Raw genomic sequence first — 6,255 nt, 5'->3', positions numbered from 1 at the left:
GGACATTGTTTCATTCTGCTGTGCATGGGGTCGCTATGAGTCGGTTCTGACTCGATGGCACCTGACAACAACAACAACAACAACTCTGCCTTTGAATTAAAGTTTTGGCAAAGAATATTAAATATGCCATGGACTACCAGAAGAATGATCAAATCTGTCTTGGAAGAAATCCAGCCAGAAAGCTCCTTTGAAGCCAGGATGGAGAGACTTCATCTCAACATATTTTGCACATTTATCAGGAGGGACCAGTCCCTGGAGAAGGACAGCATGCTTGGTAGAGAAAAAAGGAGGACGACCCTAAAGGAGACAGATTCACACAGTGACTGCCACAGCGGACTCAAAGGTCACAATTGTGCAAATGGCACAAGTGTGGGTAGTGTTTTGTTCTGCTGTTCATAGGGTAGCTAAGAGTCAGAACCAACTTGATGACACCTAACAATAGCAACAATACTCTATCCTTTCTCTGGTCATTATCCTTTCCACAGTATGAAGAATCTTCCGGTCTCAGGGTACCAAAGTCTGCACTGCTGGATGTCTCACCACATGGGACCAGGGACCATCAACTCAAAGGGATCCACATCTGCTTCTAGGACCTGGTGGCATTGGCCTTGAGTTTGACTTACGTAGGGTGACTATATGCTGCTGATGGCAAGTCTCCAGGTCTGATCACAGCCAGAGGATGAAAGCTTCTGAGGATGTGGCTGGGTTTTGAATGCGCAAACTGGGGTATCCTCATGCATTCTCATGGGGCCTCCTTGCTATGGAATGGTGATGAGGTGGGAAGGGAGGAGGGCTGGGCTGCGGACTCAGAGCTGGCTCTTCTTGTAACTGAATTTTCTGGCGAGGAGCTCTGAGAATTCTGAATTCATCTCTGGCTTTCTGGGTTATGATGAAGGTATATCTTTCAAGATGGGAGTACAGAATGGATGTTATTCAACAGTTTGTTAGCTTAATTTATCTTTTAAAGATTTATTTCAAGTAGATGGGCCTCTTGTTTTACTCTTGTTCTAGGTTCGACAAATATTAGAGGCACTCATGCCATTTGATTTCAAAAGGGATTTGCAGAGCAGTCTTTTCAAACCAGAACTAGTCAGTCTACAGGAAAGAAACACGTTTGTGCCTCTCAAAATAGAGGGTAAAAGGAAAATGAATCAAGCTCACTGGACTGCAAACCATAAGGTTGGAGGTTCAAGCCCAGTAGCTGCTCCATGGGCGAACTAGGAGGCTCCCTCAAAAGATTTAAAGGCCTCGGAAACCCTAAAAGGGTTTCTGTGAGTTGAAGCCAACTCCATGGCACTTAACAACACCAACAAAATCCATCCACCCATCCATCCATCCATCCATCCATCCATCCATCCACCTATCACTTTTGTTATCTCTCATTTATCTATCTGTTTCCCTTCTGGGAATTTTAAATTTTCTTTAAGAACTTTTTTTTCTGCTCTAAACTTAATTCTTATTTCCCTTATCCCCACCCCATCTATTTCCTTGGGGACATTTGTCTTGGGGATTGCTTTTGAACATTGGTCTGGCTGGCAAAAACAGTTAGACACTGATGAATTAAAGAAAAACAAAACTTTGTTGTGCTTTAGGTGAACGTTTACATAGCAAATCAGGTTCCCATTTAGCAATTTTTATAGCACACTGGTGAATTGGTAGGATTATTGGATTTCTGAACTCAGTATCTGTGTTGTACCCAATTAGAAGACAATTTCTCAATCCCCTACCATTTCTCCTGCTGGAACACAGCGTGTTTCCTGTCATGCTCTTTTGCTCTATCTTATTAGACATAGCCTCCAAGTTCCACTCCAGGAATTGGTTTCTTTTAGCAGGAGGAGCAGCAATGGGATCTATGTTTCTGCTTATATTCTTTGACTTGTGAGGCTCTTTGTCTAAATTTGTTGTGTGTAGGTATTCTGGCCTCTGGGGAAAAGATACTGAAAAGTTCCAACTACAACTGGGGCCTTCAACATAGACCATCTTGCGTTTGAAAATGGTGCTGGCGTTCTTGGCTATCTTATCTCATTCTGTGAGCTAATGAAATCCAAAAGAGACTGCTTGGCCATCAGGAAAATCAGTGACCATTAAACAATGCTCAGGTTACCCAAGCCGACCCATATCTTCCTTCCCTCAGCATGCGATAGCACCTTTTTAATAAATATGATACGGGAAAGCAATTTTCAAGTTATTTCCTGGTATCTGAAAGCATTTAATAATCTGCAAGTTCAAGCTTATTTTGGAGTCATTTTCTCAGACAGTGTGTGTGTGTGTTTATGCACATCTGTGCTTTTTTTCCCCACTTGAAATGGATTTTTATTCTGATGTTGTTTCATACCTCTGGTGGCCAGGTTGGAGCAGGCTTCACGAGGAGACATGTTAGTTCCTGCAGCAGTTGCACCATCAGACGGCACCAAGACAGCATTCAAAGTTATCTGTGTAACTGCAAAAGACATGTTTATTTAATCCTGAAACTCCTAGGATTTATGCCATCAAGACCCTCCTTCTCTTTTGCCAGCAGAGTAATTGCTACCACATTTAACTCTATGAACGTGGTGCTGTTTCACTGCAATTGTGGTTAGCTGAGGAGAAATACTGAGATGCATAAACCTTGGTTTCTATGAGACATATACGTATGTCATTGAAATATGAGAGCTTGCCTTTTACAATGGTATCCTTTTAGAGAGCCCGGGTTGTTCAAGGCTCCTTGGAATGGTTCTTAAAAGACTTTGGCAGTACTGTGTAACCTTTTCTTTCTCGATCTCTCTCTCTCTCTCTTTTTTTTTTTTTTTTTTTTTTGAGGGATGAGGGTACAGATTGAGGCAGGAAGGAAATAAATGGGAGTGAGGGTGGAAAGGCTCTCTTTTTGGTCAGGAATTTGGCATTATTCAGTGGGAGCCATTTTGGCCCATTTTTTAGGCTGGGGCCTTAGAGTCTGACCGCATTTGAAACGCTCTTCCTCTGTATGTTCCAGTGTTTTTGGATGGGCTTCCAGGGTGAATGTCTCCAAAGTATGGCAACTGGTGACCATTGCTGTGTTGAGATCAAAGCTTCCATGTTCTATCTGCTGACATCTGAGAACATGACCAGAGGGAATGTTGAACTGTCAACAGCAGAAGTAAAGAAATTAGTTACTGGCAGTAGAGTCGATGAGAGGAGGCTAGAAATACAATCATCCATAAGAAAGTCATGTTTCAAAGCCAGTTTCTAATCTTCAAAGAGCTTCAGTCTGGCCTTCCCTTGAGTTAGGCCGCCATCTTGAATTTGCAGCTACAATCAGGGCATTGAGTGGTTCCTGAGCTCAGCGCGCCGTTGAATGAATTTCCTCTGGCAGATGCCAGTGGAGAGGCCATTCCCACATTCAATTCACTGCTCATGTTGAGTTTCCAAAAGAGCCGTAAAATTCAGGAAATAAACAGACATCAGGGAGAAGGCTTCAGCTCCAACATACACATGTGGATGACACCACATCAGTATGATCATGTTTTTCTTTTGGAAATTTGGAAAACACATGAATAATAACTTAGCTCTGATGCATGTCTCAGAGTTTCCTAGTAAACATGAATACGCCTGTGCAGTGGCCACATCAGGTGGGCTAAGCGCATCTTCCATTTAAACGTGTGCAAATGGGGGAATGGAAATGTTCCGAAGGAGAGAGCAGGTTTGAGGAAAGAGCAGGATCAGATGATCTGAAGCTCAGCTTTGGGAAGCTGTCTTCGATTCTTCTGTTGTACAAATATTTGCTAGACACCAGCCCCTCGGGTGAGCAAAGGAAGGCAGATTCCCGGTTTACGTGAATTCACATTTCAGCATGGGTGACCTACTTCAGATAAATGATCATACAAGCATATTGTTACAAGCCATGATAGCTGCCATTCAAAAGATGTACTGGAAGGTCGAAGGGAGTGAAATGGGAACCTTATGTAGAGTGGCAGACTTGGGGGGTGAGTGATGAGGGAGGTCCTCTTTACCCCAAAGAAGTGACATTTAAATGGATACCTGAAGTGGAAGTTGGCCAGGGAAGAGAGCGAGAAAAGAACTTTCTAGGCTTTGAGAAGGCCATGTGTGGAGAGCCTGATAATAGGGAAGGATCTGGTTGAAGAACTTTTCTGGAGCCAGAGAGAGAAATTCCAAGAGTGAGTGAAGGAAGTTGCAGAGGAGGTGGCCAGGATGGCAGGAAGAAGGTCAACATGAACAGTGAGTCATTTTCAAGGACAAAACCCGTATGTCTCCACACTTCATAGGATGGAACCACCTTTCCTTTTCTGTGAAGGCTCGGATTCAGCCTCAAAAAAGAAAATGTCCTTAAGGCAGGTTAGTGAAAATACTTCATTCTCTGTGGTATTGAAACAGGAATTTCAAACCTGTTGCTGATGGAAATCCCTTCATGCAGAGTGTGGGTGAGGATTTCTGTCGTATTGTTTCAGTTCTCCTATGTCTACTGTTGACTCCACCTCGTTGTGTGGTTCAGTGCTGTTGAGTCATAGTGACCCTGTATAGGGTTTTTGAGGAGCAAGTGATGGGTTTGAACTGCCAGTCTTTTGGTTAGCAGTCCAGTGCTTATTCTAGAGTTCCATACCAGGAGTCCTATTTAAGTAGCCCAAAAAGGAGCAAGAGTCTTGTTGGAGTTGATCTTCTGAGAATGTTTGCAACTTGCCTATTTTGCTTTGTATTTTGATTTCCTTTTCTTTTGGCAATAAATCTCTATCAATATTCCTTTGTTGTTATTAGGTGCCATTGAATCAGTTCCTTCAGTTAGTTAGAAATCCACAGTTTTGAGAAAATATATACATATGTTTTTTGTTTTTTTTTTCTTGTTCAGATCTGAGGGCCAGTACCTTTCTCAAAGTTTTTGGACAAAAACCTTCATTGATACCATTAACAAGGAGAATCTAAGTAAGAAACTGGGAACAAACTACAGCTCCAAATAGACCTCTCCCACCATGTTGGCCAAGCCCACTGGGAGGCTAGCCAGGTCAGCCTGGGAGGAGAAATCACTGAGAATTAAGGAATGAAGCAGTCTGACCTATGTCTCTGCGTAATCTACGATGTGATGGGATGCACAGAAAGCTTTACTCTGCCAAACCTCCTTCCAAAATGACTTGTTAAGCAGTACAAAACTTGGCTTGTGAATAACTCCTTTTTATTTGTCTATTTGACAAACATGAAGTGAATGCTTGCATATAAAATATAGGACTCTGGGAAACTATCTAGAAAATCATAGCTCATCGTCCTGCTGTTCTCAGATGACACTTGTCAGCATTGCATTTGACTAGATTACCATATTCGTATTCACACATAGCCATACACATATCCTTAGGGGGAAGTGTGGGTTCATGTATTCATTTGACAAGTATGTTACTTGTTGATGTTACTTGCCGTTGAGTCAGCCCAGCTTAAGAACAACAGAATGAAACATTGCCCAGTTCCATGCATTGTTGTGACCATTGCAGAGGGCCTTCGAGCCAGTGGGACTCATCTTCCAGTACTATGTGATCCACAGGCCTGACTTAAAGTCAATTGTGACACCTTTCTCCCTAGTTTGTTTTCGTTTGTAAGTTCTACTGAAACTTACCCACCATAGGTGACTCTTCTGGTGTTTGAAATTTACTGTGAGCATAGTTTCCAACATCATAGCAACACACAAGCCACTGCGGCATGGCAAGTTGACAGACAAGCAGTGGAGGCAAGTATATCTTGTTGTTGTTGTTAGGTGCCAACTTATAGCAAATCTCTGCACAACAGAATAACGCACTGCCTGGTCTGGTGCCATCCTCACAATTGTTATGTTTGAGCCCACTGTGGAAATCACTGGGTCAGTCCATCTCACTGGGGGTCTTCCTCTTTCTTGCTGACCTCCTGCTTTACCAAGCACAATGTCCTTCTTCAGGAACTGGTCCCTCCTGATAACATGTCCAAAGTACGTGAGATGAAATCTTGCCATCTTCGCTTATAAGGAACACTTTGGCTATAATTCTTCCAAAATAGATTTCTTTTTTTGACAGTCCATAGTGCTTTGAATATTCTTCATCAACACTGTAATTAAAATGCATCCGTTCTTCTGTGGACATCTTTATTTATTGTCCAGCTTTCACATGCATATGTGGGGTAATTAAAAATACCATAGCTTGGGGCATTTCACCCTAGTCCTGCAAGTGATATCTTTGCTCATCAATACTTTGAAGATGTCTTTTGCAGCAGATTTTCCCAATATAATACTTCATTTGATTTCTTGACTGCTGCTTCCATGAACACGGG

The sequence above is a fragment of the Chrysochloris asiatica genome, unplaced genomic scaffold, assembly GCF_000296735.1.
Source record: "Chrysochloris asiatica unplaced genomic scaffold, ChrAsi1.0 scaffold00003, whole genome shotgun sequence".
In the NCBI taxonomy this organism is placed as follows: Eukaryota; Metazoa; Chordata; class Mammalia; order Afrosoricida; family Chrysochloridae; genus Chrysochloris; species Chrysochloris asiatica.
This window is presented reverse-complemented; position numbering follows the sequence as displayed.